The following is a 17,936-nucleotide window of genomic DNA, read 5'->3' as shown; positions in this document are numbered from 1 at the left end:
AGCAGCCTCAAGGAGCTGCACCTGGCTGGGAGAAGGCGACCTGGAGCCTGGGGTACCAGGGGTTAGGCAGCCCCTGGGAGTGACCCGAGAGCAGGTCTCCTGTCTGCCCCTTTGTTTTCTTGCACAAGCCCACAGGCTCTGCAAAGCATCCAAAAGATAAGAGGTGGCCAGAAGGTGAAGCCTGCGAAGACCTGCTGGAAGACAGCTAAGTGCTAGTTTATTTGTTTGACTTTCTTTGCTCATTTTGTATTTCTGACAAGCCCCAGGTGACCTCGGGTTATTACCTATTAGCCCGGCTGCAGCAGAGGCTAGGGCCCTGAACAGTGGGTCTTTAGCCAACACCAGCAGCAAGAGTAAAAAGTCAGCCCCACTAGCTGGACCAAACATACCCTGCTTCAATCTGCCCAGAATCTGCCCATAGCAGCTTATGCTTACCAACAAAAGATTCATTTTCAACCTTCCCAAGGCTGTCAAAAACACAGAATTCACCTCTGCACTTCAGCAATCTTTGGTCATGTCCAAAATGAAGTCAGGCAGCAATGAGAGCACAAATGAATAATTAGGCTAATAATCAGACCCCAATTTAACAAAGCATAAACATAACTCAAAAATTAAGACATTCAGTAAGCCTGCCAGTCAAAAACTTACAGAATGATTACAGACTCGGATGCTCAACACAGCCCTCTAATTGCCTCATCGCTATTCCTCATACCAGCATGATCAGAACAATCTTGACAACACAACCCGTTCATCAGTGACTGTCACTCCTTCTCACAAAGACAACACAAATCTCAGGAAAGCTCGCTAGCGAAGAAGTGAACCAAGTTTACCTAGCTCTATGTGCTGTCAAAAACAGGATAACATAACACTGTCAGTCATTTTCCTACTGCAAGGATTGGCAACCTTTACTTCAGCCTGCTGCAACTAAACAGAGATCGGTCCAAAGGCAGGTTTGCTGCTTGAGACCCAGCCGCTGCCACTGATTTCCCCTTGTCACCAAATTGCTGCTGATGCAGTTGAAACTCAGGTGCCTCTGCTTCCATTGCCCCCACGTCCCACCAATTCCTCCCACTGCCCTGGTTCTGCGCACCAGATAAACTGTGGTTGACTGGCTAAATTCAGCCCAAGAATTGTTGGCTGGCATCACTCATTCTACAGTATTGCTTTTTTCCTCCCCTTCAATTAAATCATATATGAAATCAACAGAACTGGTCACATGCTTAAAATTAAGCACATACTTTAATGCTTTGCTGAAACGGTGGGTAGGTGAATCCTGCACTTAACGTCCCATGATAAAGTGAAGTCCATAATACTGAGAGATGACTAGCAGAGGTCCCCACATTTGTCTTTGATTTGGCATGCAATATCTTTTTGAAGAGATGTGCAAGAGCATCGAGGTTCATTATACCCATTTACCCACTCAGAGATGTTTGCCGAAGAAAAAGCAAAAACAAATAGTACTGTGCGAGCAGCGCTTGATGAACTTGTGGCAGGTCTATGCATGGAGCTTGAGAATATATTCTCTTTCCTGTCCGTCTTGAGGCACGTTGTGCTTTCTATAAAGTAGTTAGAGAATACTGAGAAGTAAATGGAAAATCAATAGTAACTTTACCTGTAGTTATGCCAAGTTAAAAGGCTTACAACTACAGTAGACCATAGTCTCCTCTCACTTAAGCAATATAACCTTTGATTTAGCTTGTGTTACCCATAATTCATACCTGACACTAGCAAAAGCCACTAATCGGCATCCTTGTGTGCGTGCAGTTGTAATGGAGTCCTTCCCTTTTCCCCCCTGGGGTAACAGAAACACTTCCTCAGTGTCCAGTCCTTAACAATGGCCTTTCCAGGCTGGAAATATGATTTAGCATTTAGTCCTATGACCTGTCCCAATGAAAGTCCTCCTCTTTTAGGGTAAAAGAACCTAACAAAGCTTTCAGTCCCTCGCCACCCCAAGAAGTCCTCCATAGATGAAATTCCTAATTAGTCTTCTCTTCCCTACAGCCTTCCCTGTTCTTCCTTCTCTTGGTCTATGGACAACAGGAGGGATTTCCTCCAGAAGATCCAGCTATGGGCCCCCAAAATTGGATGCAACCACTCAGCTCAAATCCTAAACTTTGCTTGTGACCTCTTCCTTTTCTTGCTGTACCCATATGCAAGTGATTCTTCCTCATGTTACCTAGGTGAAGAAAGCCTCTATATATACACAAGGTCTTTCCACCCCGATTCAGGATACTCCCAAAGCTTTTCATGGCTCATGTCTGTTTTTCTCCTAGCTATTCTCTGCTTGCTAAAGAAAGCTTTATTTTATATACAAGGAAATTTCAAAAACTAATGGCAAAATGACCACCGCCCCTGCTGCACATGTGCAACGAAGTGGGAAACTCCAGAGCTGCAGGCAACACCGAGGGTGGCATTGTAGAATGCACCCACTGTTCACGACTATGTGGAGAAGCAATGGGATCCAATAAAAAATGACTGCACATAAAAGGCATGTCCAGATGAGCTAATTTGCAGTGAGGGAGGTGAGGTGAGGGGTTTGACACTGGGAGATCCTGGTTTAAAAAAAAAAACTGCAGCAGAAAAAAAGCAGGGTGGTGCACATAGTGGCAGTCTGCACCACCCGAAACTAGAGCCTGGCCAACCAGAGCCACGCTCCAGCTGCCGGCCAGACTCCCTGCTGCCAGGCCCCCAGGACCCTTCGTAAGACAGCTGCGGCCAGCCCAGGTGCTGGCCCCAGCATCCCCTACCCCACCGAGGGCAACTTGCCGCAGGCCAGAGCATGTGCATATAGACATTCCCCAGGGACAAACAGCAGCAACACAGTATGTGCTGCCATTTGTCCCTGCAAAAATGCACATGAACACTTGTTTGGATGTGCCCAAAATGGTTTTATTTTGAAGTTGTCATTCATTTCTGAAACACCCTTTATTTTTTGATTCTTCTTCCTATCATGCCTGAAGCAGTCTACAGTCCCCAGGATCGCTGAGGGAGCTATACCATCCAGAATTCCCTTGTTCTACATCGTGTTTGCTCTATATGCTCCCTACACAGCCAGTATGGGGAACAAAGATAGGCTGTTTGGTCCTAAAAGGGTCATCTAGTTCCCCATGTAAGGCAGTACTAGAGAGGAGTGACATGAAAGGAAGGGCACAACACAAGAAAGCAGATAAAGGCTTGGATCCTGCAAACGGTATGTAGCCATAATGCTACTGAAACCAGATTGTCAAATTAGGTGTATGAACACAAACAATGGACTGGGACCTAAGAAACAGTGGGTGGTTACACAGACAGCAGAAGCATCTACAAATTTGTCTTTAACTTTCATGGCAAAAAAGGTTTCAATAAACTTTCCAACTATGCATAACCACTCCTGCAAGACTATAGCCATTCACTGCTGGAAAGATGGAAAAAAAGCAAAATTAAAGAGAATCAAAACTGATTGTGACGTTCGCACACACCTGGCTGATTGTTCAGTTTACACAGTGGTTGAGGAAACGTCAGCCAGCGTATTTGATTTTATTATACCCAGAGGGAATTGCTGAAGACTAGCATGAAGGCAAGACTGAATTCCTGAAAACAGAGGCTCCAAATCAGAACGGGAGAGTGTTATGCTAAAAAAAAAAAATTGCACAGCTGGTGAAACACGTAAAAGAAAAAAATATTTCTGTGAGTTCACTGAAAACCGAGGCTTATTTTCTTTTATTTTGGTAAAAATGACAGGCCATTTTCCTAACTAGGAAAGTGTTATTTCATCACAAGCAGGGGATTTTTTGCCCCCCAACAGAAATGGCAAACTTCCATCTGTGGTGAGCTTGAGGGAACTTACCCAGATGGCAGAATTTCAGAAACATTTCACTCCAAAAGACCTGTGAAATGACAGCAACTACCAACCCAAAGCAGAAGACAACTTGATAACAGACAAGAAGTACAGAGTGTGGGCCATATCCTCAGGTGGCTCAAACCAGCATAGCTTCCTTGACGACTGCTGCAGGATCTACTTGCATTGCAAGATAACGTGGAGAGGTAGACCACACCGAGGTGGGTGAAGGGGCACACAAGGGTCTGAAGCAAAGACAGAGACCTACTGAGATCCCACGAAGGACTGGATTCGCACCATGGCCTCCAGATGAAGGAAGGTCTCACGATGCCTTTGGGAGATGCAATTTCCTGCGTGGTGGCATTAGCAGAGGACAGTTTCTGAAGCTGAGATATTCTAGTGGGTCTGTATTGCTTCCCTGGCTCCTGGGAAATGCTGATTTTCCATGGGTCTCCCCCATTGGAGGGGATGGGAGAGGAAGATCGAGAGGGGATGAGTGCAGACAAGAATGGTGGGACGGGGAGACCAAAAGCGGTTTCACTGCCATGATTCTGGGGTAGCATATGAGAGTGGGAACAGACAGGAGGGCTGTGCTTGGGCATACTTTTAATGAGTATAAGCACCCTATTTCCATGTATTTACACTGTGCTTAAACTGGGGTCCCAATCTCTGCTGGTCATGGCAATATAAAAGCACCTCATATTAACCCTCATCTGTTCTCATGAAATCATAACCCATGTTGGTCTCATGGGGTAACTTGTTACCCCACCCGCATGAACAAAACAGAACCAGTGACAACAGTATTAATGTACCAAAAACTATTTATTAAACATACTGATGGTTTGAAAGAATATTTATGATGATTTGAACCCAAAATATTTAACTAGAACTATGAACAAAATTTAAACTTTTGTTAGAATTTCAAAATGTGAATGAACAATTTGCTAAATCTGCGGTTCACATTGTTTTCAAACTAACAATGACTTCCAAAAGCATTTCCTAACTGTTTTAACTAAATATTGCATTCCTCACACAGCAGCAGTGATGTACTGTGGTGCACACCAGCAACTCGCTTACAATCTTCGCATTGTTTCCGGGTTTTGCGGTCAGCTGTCCTTGGATAAAAAGCACAACGTCCACTCATGCTTGCAGAAGGCTCTACTCGGATGCGTTGTGGTGATTTGTAATTTAGGGCAGTCATACCAGACTTGACGGACTTAGACAGATTACATGTATCCATGGGCGACTGGTGCTTCCCAAGTCTGGGATGGGCACCAGATCGCCAATTGGGGGCGGGGGGGAGCTCCCAGTGATCGCCAACCGGGCGGGGGTCCCCCAGCAGCTGATCGCTGGCTCGGCAAAACCAGAAGTACACTTCTGGTTTCGTAGCTGGGGCTTCCAAGGGCTGCACGGCTAATCTCAAGGGGTGCACATGCACCCCCTATGTATTGCCAATGCGTATATCCATCATTCTTCATGTTATTTGTCTGTTGATCAACTGTTCTCCAAGTTTCAGCAAAAAAAAGCACCGTCTTCTTAAATGTGATCTTTGCTTTCAGTTTACTTTGATTCATAGATTCATAGATGTTAGGGTTGGAAGGGACCTCAATAGATCATCGAGTCTGACCCACTGCATAGGCAGTTCTGGCCTAGCCAAATGATGAGGCTGGCAATGGCAGCCACATCCAGCATATTGAAAAATAGTGTCATTGGCCACCTGTTGATTTTCCATTTGCAAGTGGTCATACGGACTAAGTGGTCAAGGTTATCCACCCCACCCCTGTTTTTACTGTAGTCATGGATAATGTCTGGCTTTCTTTTTCTCCACCCACTGACAGGTCATAGTGCATGCTTGACAGCAACAGCACAACTTTGGACTTCTTTGAAACATAGGAAAGTAGAGTGAGTTCCCCATCAAAAGCAAAAGCAGAGTAGAAGATGGCCATCCATTAGTTACCATGGATATCTGAAGTGGACATGAATGAGGTGTGAATGAATGCTGACCTTTCAGATGCATCCACCCAAAGTGGCCAAACAGGTATAGGCCTGTCATTTATAGAGAGATTGCATTGGGGTAACAAGTTACCCCAATGCATTAACATGGGCTTGGGGTAAGTTATTACCCCATATACAAAAATACATTCATGCCTAGGGTAACATGTTACCGTTGGCAGTTTTTCATCCATAGAGAGCAAACCATTCATGTAAGCTGGCTGTATTTGGGGGATATTGTGCACTATGGTGCCAGTGACAACATCCTAAAAAGATTTCTTTTAGAATTAACTTTAAGATACTGCACAAAATATGCATCTGGGGTAGGAAATTACCCCGTGGGGATGTATGAAGGTTAAATGTTACTCTATCAAATGCTATGTACAAGCAAATCCCAGGTGCAGAAGTGAGCGATGGGAACGCTTGTTCTTTAGAGACAAGGATAAGAGGTTATGAAACACAAGGCATCAGAGAACTCTAAACAGTTGGGATGCAATTACCTCCTGGTAACTGCAGAAAACTGGCTGTAGACAGGTGATGATCTCCTTACTGCAGCAATTTAGCAGATTGAAACAACACTTTTGATTAAGCAATGACTTTACACACTAATTCAAGCTGAAGAAACTCCCTGAACCAAGCAGGTTTTTAAATGAATAATAAATTCAGTTTCTCCTCCATCTGAATATTCTTTGGGGGACTGCCAATAAAAAAAAATAAAGAAAGCGTGTTTAATTTGTTATTGGCACCCCATATTTCTTGATAAGAAAACTTAACCTCACACCCACAAAAAGAAATCATTTGGAAAGTTTCCATGCTTCCTAAAGCCCCACTGGTTTCACATCCCCCCCAGCTCATCCCATTTTAAATTCAGCCTGGAGGCATAAGTAGTAGCAGTGCTCATGTCATCCCTGCACGAACCTATTTGGAAAAATCTGCCACATTGCTGCAAACAATTTATCTGTGGGTGAGAATATTTACTAGGTTACCAAGTCTCCCGTCTCCGCAGAGGCAAGGCTGAAAGTTAGAGCAATTAGAAATATGGAGCCGTCAGCGTGAAATAAGTTGTCATCAATAACACTCCCCAGGTGCAATAAGAGAAAATGTCTTTGCGTCATTTAAAATGTGGTTCTGCTCTGAAAAGTTGGGCTGCCAACGGAGCATCGCGGGGGCTCCACGCGTATTGGTATTCAGTTATTTTCATATCGAGTGCTTTCTGCTTGGAAATAAAAGCCTGTTTGTGGTGGTGCGAGTCTGCTTTCCGAAGGTGAGGTGGCTTGGTCAAAAAATGAATTCCCGGAGCAGGTATGGCACGAACACCTTGACTGCGAACACGCAACATCCCAGTATGCTGCTCAGTGTCGTAGGCTCTGCCATACAGACAGCCTCCTGGGAGGTCTAAGGAGTCCGTTCTGATCGCACACCTCAGCTTCCCGCTGACACTAGCCTGGTTATATATAACCAACACTGGCCTCTTGACATAGCTACTAGGGCCTGTGGACGTCTTCTGTCACACTCATCCTGGGTTTTTGACCAGCAACATTAGCTTGAGCAATATTCGAGCAATAAAGAACATATTACAACATAAGCAGGTCTTCCTAATGAGTTAGCAATTAGCCATTATTACCCATCTTTCTGAGGACGCTTCATCTTGATGCTACAAGAGCACCCATTAGGTGCGGCCTGCTGGTGGCCCTTTAGCCTTGAGACATTAGAAACATAGTATTGCCAGACTGGATCAGCCCAGGGATCTGTTTCTTCCAGTGTCCTGCCTCTGCTATCCTCTGAGTACAAGATGCTTCAGAGACAATGCAAAAATGTTGGCAACGGGCAATTATGAAACAAGCCAACCAACGGGGAAGGTACTAAGTGTATGGCATATGCACAAGTCACATGCCTTTCTTGTGGTCTTATCCCATCCCTTGTCATTGGAAATGTTCTTAGCAGCAAAATACATCTCCAGCATGATTCAGAAAAGGATCAAACCTCTTCAGTTCAGCAGCCCAGGTCCTAAGATCCAGTTCATTGTTAAGCTTGAAAGGTAAAGATAACAGAAGGGGACAAGGAAACAAAGTCATCATTTCATTTCTTGTGCTGGGGAATGTTAGACCAGTTGGTGATGGTCTTAGAGGTCAGAGCATAAAGCACTCTGGCTAGGAGAGGTGGTAAGGATGCAGAAATCTTCACCTGGTTTCATTATGTGGAAAGGCGAGATGCCAGCTCTAACAGCATTACCAGGCACAGCAGCCAGACCACGAATTGGCCTTGAGTTTTATGTAAGCTTTATCCTTTGTTGAGGAGGAGGTGGAGGGCTGGGGGTGCAAGGCAATGGCTTGCGATGGTCATTCTGTGTAGGGATGTTTTTCTCCCTTCAGTCAACCCTGCAGTACAGGAGTACTGATCATACACCAGGTCCATCTGCTGGGTGAATGCTCAGGCAACGGGGATTATAATATACTGAGCATCTGCTGAACAATGCTGGGCCCAGTTCTCCTCTCGTACACGTACCACTTTATACTCATGGACCTCTCCTGACTTAAATGGAGCCACCTTTGATTTACAGAAAGCAATCAGACTCATTAGCTGAATTTGTATGCCAAGTGTTGTTCCCTGTTCAGGGAAATGCCTTATTTGATTTCTTTAGCGTGTGGTGGAATATAGCCAATATTTTCCATAACCACAGCATTGTCAACAAGCATGTCTGATGGCATAATAAAAGTCTTGTGCCCCAAAGATTCTTCTTTAATTACTAGGGAAGCTTGGCTCTGTAGTGTTATAGACCCAATAACATTCTTTGCCTTTTCTAGACCCTTGCTCTGTATATTATAATCAGTCCAACAGACAATTGGTGGTATTATGAACATGAATAGTTATTGCAGCAACAGCAGCCACAACCACTATATTTAACTTAAAAGAAGCAAGCACTAGAACATTTTCCACTAAAGTTAATTGATTTACAGAGAGGTAAGAGCAACTCACAGGATGGCTTCCTATTAAAAATAACGGGAAAACAATTTATTGCCAGTGACATGGGGAAAAGGGTAAGAGTTGTTAATGTGGCCCCTAGAGAGATTTCTAATTATATTGCTATAAAAATATTATTTTTAAATTCAACTTTACATATAATACTGACAGCCTGACATTGCATTAGCTTGTGGCTCAAGCTGCCAGGCCACACAGTCAGGAAAGGGACATAGATATTGCTGGGGAATAAGGACACCTATGTCACGGGCAGCTGTACAGGGAGCAGAACAGATGGTGGAAAGCCCTCAGTACCCAGCTCCTTCAGCCTGGGGCAGTTGAGGGGGGATGCGGGGGGAGGAGGAAGGCAAGAAATAAGAGATCTTCAGTTCAGCCCGCTTTCAACCTGCATAGTATGGCTGCATCTGTACGCTTGTGGTGCCAGGCGCTGGGCTGGCTCCAAAACCCAGGGAGATCTATCATGTAGTGCCCCAGAACCAGGGGCCAGGGCACAGCCAGGATCAAGCCCACTCTGCAGAGGCCTAAGTGGCTGGGACTGCACCCTGAGCAGTCCTCCCTTCCCTTTCCCCTGTACCTTCTTGCATGGCTCCAGAAGCTCTAGCAGTCATTTTTGACAGCAAAACAGTGGGCCAACATCTCTCCCTAACTCCAGCTGCTGCCCCTGTGCTGCCACCTGTGCCCACTCAACAGAACTACATATCCCAGAATGCCCTTTGCTCACTCAGGTGCCTATGCTGAAGGCTGCAGAAGGAGGTAAATGCCCCTAACTCCATGCTGGCACCTCTGTCCCGTCCTCTCCTGTCCCCTTCCCCTCACCCCTCAGAAAACACCAGGATTCATGCCCCGCTCATCCACCCATCCTAACGCTACTGCCATGTGGCAGAAATCAATGGCAAACCTGCCACAGAAACCAAAGGGAACAGGATACAGCGCACATAGTCTATTGTAACACACCAGATCGCCCGGCTGAGTGAGCCACCCTATGGGAATTTCACACAATGGAAGAAAAAAGAAGCATCACCTGCAGGGTTTTCCCCCAGCACAGCTGGTGTGCGTGCTCTCACCTCCTCTCTCTTGCCAGAACTAGTATCAAGGCTGTAAATAGCTTTGTGCGGCCCCTCAAATGGGTTACTGCACAAATGGGTTACTGCGCATGAGCATATCAAGAGCAAGCAGCAAAGTATAGATCAAGTCCAGTATGTTCCAGGTTGAATTCATGCAACAGAAAGCTGCTTTGAGCCAGGCCACTGCTCCCATGCTTTTATTTCAGCTCCTTCCAGGAGATGGAAGACCGACTCTTGTGCCATTTTACAGATTCAACGTGGTGGTAGATTCCTCCGTTTATCTGGCACATCTCACAGCTGCAGTAGCTATAAAGCTGGCCTCCAAATGATGTTCCTTTCTGTGCACAGAAGATGTGCGTGCGACAAGAGTGAACTTTTTGATTAGGGTGCAAAATTCTTACTGTGCATGAAAGGTAGGATTCAAAATCCTTCGTTGCCCTGTGCTGTGTTTAGTCACATACAAAATACCCCCCGCCCAAAAGCACTCTCAGTGCAACTTAATGAAACCAGTCAGCCAGAAACCATGTCAACTTCATTACTCCTTTCACTCTTGATTTCAAATTGCATTCAGTCCCCTTCAGGAAAAGTAGTTTACCGTGCTCAGCAGTAAAGGTTCACAAGACAGTTTACTTAAAACATGGTCAAAATGACATATCCAAAACCTAATTAATGTGGGGTTTTTCTCCCTTGCAGGGCCACAGCATCTTCTCACTCTAGAGAATATTGATCCTTTAACATCCCTCCTATCATTTTCTGCTGTTGTTTTTCCTTGTGTCCTTTTCAAAGATTGAGCATCATCTCCAGTAAAGTTTAGAGGACCTTTGGGCACATCTGTCTGCAAATAACAGCATCAAATGCAATGCAGAATACTTGATCCACTTTAATTTCTTAGGAAGTCCCAAGCAGAGGTCTGTGAATTTGCTCTTCCAAATAAAATGCACTCGCCCAATTAGAGAAGAGAAGTGCTTTTAGAGACAATAACATCTCTGCCTAAAAACACAATGTCTTCGGCCAGCGTATACCCATTGAAGCCAACAGAGAAATGCCAGCTGAGACTCTCCCCCACTGTACCTTTTGTTTTCAAAGCTCACTGAAGACAAGGCAAATTATAATGCATTGTGTTTCTATGATATGCACTATCTAAAGATCTTCATCTATACCTTAATTCCCAGTTCATGCCTACACAACAGTCTTCAAAGTATTTTCACCACTGGCACCTAAGCATTCTTTAACATAGACAATTTAACCAGAAATCAGTACTAAAAAGGGTGATGAATATCCCCAAGGGAGTTGGAACTCAGGCTGCCTGATGACTCCCTTCTTCATTTAGTGTCAGGCTCTCTAGCCAGTCTCCATTTCTCATATATATATATATATATATACACGTATGTATGTATGTATACACACATTATATATATAATTTCCATTTCCCATATATATCATCTGCCATTGTGTGTGTGTATATATATATATATATATATATATCTCCATTTATATATATATCTCCATTTATATATATAATGGGAGATGAAGTCTGGCCAGGGAGACCATGCACACACACACCTGCAGCCATGTGAATCACATAATGCGCCGTATTGCTCAGAGGTGGTTACACTGCATCATGAAAGATGTGGCCTCACCAGAGACCTCAACCCACAGGGATGAACGAAGACTCGAACTGTCATAGTGAAACAGCTTCAGATTCAGCTGATCTGAAATGACATCATTTTAGATCGGGTGAATAAGCTGAAAAATTATAGTCAAGGTAACCTGATAGTAAATATTTTGCTTTAGTTTTCCCAGACCCCCCGCAAAAGAAAAACAACTAAAAAAATCCAAAGATGTTAGCAATATACATTTTTCCTCTGAAATTGTCTAATTTTGAAGAAACGGCATTTTCCATCAGAAAGTCAATCTGATCTAAAATTCCCAACCATCTCTATTCCCATCCATTTAAAATGAACTGAAATGAATCTAATCTAGTTTAACCTAAAATTGTTGTGTCCACACCATCTTTTGCAATGGTTTAATGAAATAAGTTTTGAAAACACATCTTTACTTGAAATAATTGCCTACCCTTAGACTATTTCAGCTGAAGGGCTGATTAATGAGTTTTGGTGAACTGTCGAGGGCCACAAGGGTAGCCCTGCCCCTTGACAGGTGCCCCGCCCCCTAGTCACCACGTTGGGACTGGAAGTCCCACCCCTCAACCTTTGACCTTTGCCAGCAGAAGTACTTCTTTTGGGAGGGGGTGTTCCCATCTGAACCAGAAAAATAACAAAACAAATCACACACTAGAAGTCAAACACCCACTATAACATATTTTAATTTTATTACAAAAAAATATTTTTCTCATGATTTGTGTTTGTGTAGTGTATATAGAGGTGACTGCATAATAATCGGTCAAAAATAAAATCTTACTTTTGTATTTTGTGTGTGGGGGAGTGTGTGGGGTGTGGTTTGGAGGGCATGTATGGTGTGGAAGGGCTGTGGGGTGTGGTTGGGGTTTGTGAGTGGGTGTGGCTGTGTGTGGGGGGCATAGGGTATGTTGCAGGGTGCATTTATATGTGGGGGAATGTGGGGTGTGGGGTTTGTGGGGTGTGAGGGAGGGTGGGGGGGCTATAGGGACCTCCCCACACTCCCCACCATGGCACACAGCCCCTGCCACTGGCAGTGGCAGCAGCAGGCAGGGGCCCTCAGGGCACTTGTGGCCCACACAGGCACTGCTGCCCAGTGGCACGCAGCTCCGGCAAGAACGGCACATGGCAACAAGAAGCACAGACAGGCTGGCCCACCTCTATCATGTGGGGCTCCCCGTAGCACACGCCTGCACTCATGTGCCACTGAGGGAAGCACTGCACAATGGAGCTGGATGAGCCCTTCTGTGCACCAGGGTAGGAGCAAAGCATGTGGGCTGGGCAGGGTACAATTAATTGGTGGGCACCCACAAACCACATGGAACTGCCTGGCAGGCCAGATCCGGCCCGTGGGCCACATTTTGCCCACCCCTGAAACAGTCCAAAAGGCAAGCTCCAAGGCTCCTTCACACCCCTCTAACACTGTAATGGAGCTTTCAGAGTAAGCATAAATTGCAGGACACTTACTTTAAGGCTCTTTTGTACTGCTAAACTGGTGTAAAATGGAGGGTGTTTGGCAATCCCAGGCTTCTGCGCCTTGCTGGTTGCCACATGGAGCCAGAAAGGATTTTTTTTCCCCCTCTGGTTGCTACAAGCACTGGGAGTGGGATGGGGTCACCTTCCTCAGAAGCATTGGGTGTTGGCTGCAGCTAAGGCTGGGGATTTGGATTGGGAAATGCCAATGCTCCATCTGGAACGTAAGCCCAGAGGTTTCTGAATAGAGGGCCTTACAAATGTAGTGATTGGTCTGACGCCGAACGGACGGACAAGATTCCCTAGCCAAGAACCTCCAGGTCTTAGTCCCAACAAAAACACACCCCAGTCAAAATCCCCAGCCCTGGCTGCAGCCAAAATCCATGACTCCGAGGAAGGCTTTAATAAAATAATTAAACCCTGATGCATGTAGCAGGAGAGGGGGAAATTCCCTTCCAGCCCTATGTGGGAAACAGCAAAGCTCAGAAGCATTGGGAATACCCAGGGTAGAACAGGCATAGCTATACCTAGGTCATGCCTGTGCAACCTCTTTTCTTGAACACCTCCAGTGATGGAGAGCGCACAGCTTCCCTAGACAGCCAATGCCAGTGTCTTACTGTTCTAACAGTGAAGTTTTTCCTGATATCCAACATAAACTTCCTTTACTGTAATTTCAAGCCATGAGTCCACATCCTGCTCTCTGCAGCAAGAGAGAAAAGGTATTTACCATCTTCACATATGTGAAGGGCTGCCATATAGAAAAGTGCATCATGTCCCCTCTTAAGCACATTTCGACAAGCTGAACATGCCTATTTCCTTCAACCTCTCCTTGTATGACTTGCCTTCGAGACCCTTAATGATATTTGTTGCCCTCCTCTGGACCCTCTAACTTCTCCATATCATTTTGACAATGTGGAGTCCAAAACTGAACACAGTACTCCAGGTGAGGCGTAACCAGTGACAAGAGGCCCTGTCACCTCCCGTGTCATGCATCTAACATCCCTACTGATGCAGCCCAAAACTGCACTTCCCTTTTGTGCAGCTGCCTCTCGCTGCAGACTTGTATTGAGTCTGTGATTCACCAAGACTCCTAGATCCTGCTCAATAATGCTGCCAACCAGCCAGGTGTCACCCATTTTGTATTTGGGTTTTTGATGATTCTTCCCCAGGTGCAGCACGAGGATCTCTTCCTTCAGGACACTGTTCTCTTCCTTGACTTTCTCAAGGAAGTAGTTTAAACAAAATCATTTCTGTCCCTGGAATGGCAGGACGTTGACAGTGGCAGCATCCTCTTGCTTTACTTGTGGCTAGTTAGGGTGTTCTTGATGCTTTTAGGGAGAAAGCAGGGCAGGGGGGCAGCAAGACCAACTGGTGTAAAGAGGCAAAAGCTTGTATAAGCAACAGCTTACTGACAAGGCTGACTTCTGCCCGATTCCAGACTAAACATGGCCAACTATTTCTTTCTGTTCATTTACGTTACCACACATTGTGTCTGGTAGTTGTGCAAAAGGGGTTGTTCATGCAGTTTTGTTTAGAATAGGCTAGCCAGGAACTTGCATAGGATGGTTGAGATACAGCTAAGCCTACCTTCAGCAGGGGGCTGAACTAGATGTCTTCCCAAGAGCCCTTCCAGCCTGACTTTTCTGTGATTCTATGAGATCTACGCCTGTTACATCTTAATCTCATCCTGCATTTTGGTGCACACATGTTGGCTTGAGTAATGCTACTGCAAGGCAGAACAAGCAGGCCATACCGCTGGGAGCATGAACAAGTTGATTGCTGTCAAACTAGACAGAGGAAGTGGGTAAGATCCTGCATATACAAGATGTGTTCATAGATGCATAGACATTTGGGCTGGAAGGGACATCAGAAGATCATCGAGTCCAGCCCGTGCCCCAGGGGCGGGAAGTCAGCTGCGGTCAAAGGATCCCAGCAATATAAACGTCCAAATGCCTCTTAAAGGAGCCCAGAGTAGGTGTTTGCACCACCTCTGGTGGCAGTCTGTTCCAGGCCTTGGGGGCTCGGACCGTAAAGAAGTTCTTCCTTATGTCCAGCCTAAAACGGTCTTGGAGGAGTTTGTAACCATTTGACCACTCTGGTGAACAGGCGTTCCCCCAGATCCTGATGAACACCCCTTATATACTTATAGGCAGCCACCAAGTCCCCCCTGAACCTGCGCTTTTCTAGGCTGAAGAGCCCCATGGCTCTCAGCCTGTCGTCGTAAGATCTGTTTTCCTGCCCTCTGATCATGCGTGTGGCTCTCCTCTGGACTCTCTCAAGCTTCTCCACATCCTTTTTGAATTGGATCGATTGCCTGTTGAGGCAAATAGGCAAAGCTTACACAATATAGCTAAAACAACCACTAACTTAAGCCAGCTTTAAGTGCTACTTTAAAATAGACCTATGCTTGTCAGCAAAAAATGAATTGCAAGATAACTAATGAATGAAAGGCCAAGGCAAGGTCATGCATCTTTGGAACTGGAGTTCCCCAATTAGGCATACTGCAAACCGATCATTTTTAGTGCTCTAATAAAGCGACTTACTTGCTTTCACTCGGGTGGTTATACAGCAAGGTGGAGGTCTAACGACATGATACAGTCACTTCCAGGTGGTGTGTCCTTAAACAAACTCCCTTAAGCTTTTCTTCTGGTGATTTAGGATTTTAAAAAAATACACACACAAAAAACCTGGTGACTCATTTATAAATTACCTTTGTGCCAAGTTCTAGGCTGGTACATAAGCCACATGCTCACTTCTCACTTCACTTCTTCATGCCTCTTCCCATAGTAAGTGGGTTTTTTTGCAATTCATTAAACCTCCATCTTGTCCCTTTAGGCAAAGCAAACATCCTCTTTCTTATGCAAAGGAGGATGTGAAATGGAGACTTGCTCCAAAGGGAATCCTGCCAGATCAAATAACACACAGAATAAAAACTTACAGAACGTATCGATCCTGAAAACTCTGAATAACCCCAAACACAGCAATACCTTTCCTCCTTGCAGGCATACTTATTCCCATTTTGCTCTATGCCTACTCCTTTGCTAACTACACTGATACTGGAATCACATGATGCCAAGTTATCCTTCTTAAGGCTTTGATGCCCATTAGCATGGTATCTGAGCACTTTCCTTGTAAATTAGAGTGGCAGTAGCCCAAGCTCTAGTGCACTTAATGGACATCTCTGTCTTCTTACTGTGAGTTACAGCAAGCTCCACCTGGAATACAGTACATTTTAAAGGGCAGGGAGGAAGAGGGTGGCTGATTGATAAAGCTGTTCCACCAGAAGAGCGTTCTGATAGGGATGCAGGCTTTACAGCATTTCCTGCAGGTTAGTGAGTTATGGATGCATTTATTCTCCACTGGACTGGTGCAACAGATGGGCCAGGACTGTTTTCACCCTCGTTCTTTTACGCGATCATCGTGCCCAGAAGAGCACAGCCCGAGTGGCTCTGTTCCCTGTTCTCTAAAGCAAGATCACACGGTACTTAGTCTTTGAGAGGTGTAGAATCTCTTCTTTTCCAACAGAGGAAAGATGCTTTCTTAGAAGTCCCAATCCTGCACTTTTGAAAGTGCCCAGACCAGTGACAAGGCTGGAAAAAAACCCAGCCGCAAGCGCCCAGCCAGTTTCTAAAAAAGAAAGCCTTGCTACTAGCTCAGAAAGTACGCCTAATTTAAACTAATGGACTTTCTCAGTCTCTCTGATGTGCAAGAAGAAAAGTATCTTTAAAAATTGTCTTTAGGGATTCAGGCCAACGTCTAGCTTTCTCTGCACTTTCTGTCTCAAATTCACCATTACTCAGTATTTGGCCCCAATACAAACTCATTATACCACCCATGCCGAGTGCAGTTACAGAGCTAGGAGTTTTCTGACTGCCTGTTTTACAGGCTGAGAGCTGTGCTTGTTCCCACTCTTAATGTGCTCTGATAGGTGAGAGGTAAAATTTTAAAACACAGTCCTCACTGAGAGACTAATGAGAAAACAGCCAAGAAATCTGTTTAAGTTTTCTAAGTGTGCCTATTACCAAGGGATCTGAATGTCTCCATAGTGGATCTTGGCATCCCATAGACTACAATTCCACACAGGTAGGGGGCTTTGCAAGAGTTTTTACCAGCTGGCACACAGGAGTCCATCCACCCTTGGGCAGCAAGGCAGAGAAAGCCATGGATTTGATTGCAGTACAACCCCACAATATCTTTGCTCTAAGGGAGCAAGAAAAATAGTCACCATAGACCCTGCCCTGCGATCTAACAGGCAATGAGAATGAAGGTTTCAGGAAAGAGCTAAGCAGCTGGAAATTAGAAAGAGACTCTTTCTTGTGTTTTGTGATACTGCTGAAATATGGCATCACATTACCCCAGTGGATGGAACCAGAAAGCCTGGAGCCCAGCAGCATCATTGCACCCATTAAAGTCAGCACAGAGTTGAAAAGCAGTGACAAGCAAGACTTTGGGTAAGCTGAGGATCTCCATTCACCCCAAGCCATGGAACAGACCATTGGCCAGAACCAATGATTACCAATGATTGAGGACACGTGACCTGATCCATCCAGGATAAAACATTCACTGCTCACGATTCAAAAATAGATTCTGGCATATTGAGCTAGATAAGCCAAAGTGTGAAAGTGCAATGATTTTGACAACAGGAAGAGACTCTGCAGCCTCATGTAGTCCCGACCCAGCCCTAGGAAGAGGTCAGGACAGACCCATTCGCTCTTAATGACAGGATCTACTAGGGCAGAGTAAATTAATTACCACTCATCTCTCTGGTAGGTGGATTCTACAGAGCACTCAGATGAGAGATTCATAGATTCATAGATTCGTAGATGTTAGGGTCGGAAGGGACCTCAATAGATCATCGAGATGTGATCAGACAAAATGAAGACACCAGGGCAGAGCAATGCTTAAAACACTCTGCTCAATCAGCGGGACCCCTCAGACTGCACCAGAACTCAAATATAATTTGGCACTATTTGA

The sequence above is a fragment of the Alligator sinensis genome, unplaced genomic scaffold (assembly GCF_000455745.1).
Source record: "Alligator sinensis unplaced genomic scaffold, ASM45574v1 scaffold13_1, whole genome shotgun sequence".
In the NCBI taxonomy this organism is placed as follows: Eukaryota; Metazoa; Chordata; order Crocodylia; family Alligatoridae; genus Alligator; species Alligator sinensis.
The sequence above is the reverse complement of the archived record's forward strand: the minus strand, read 5'-3'. Positions refer to the sequence as shown.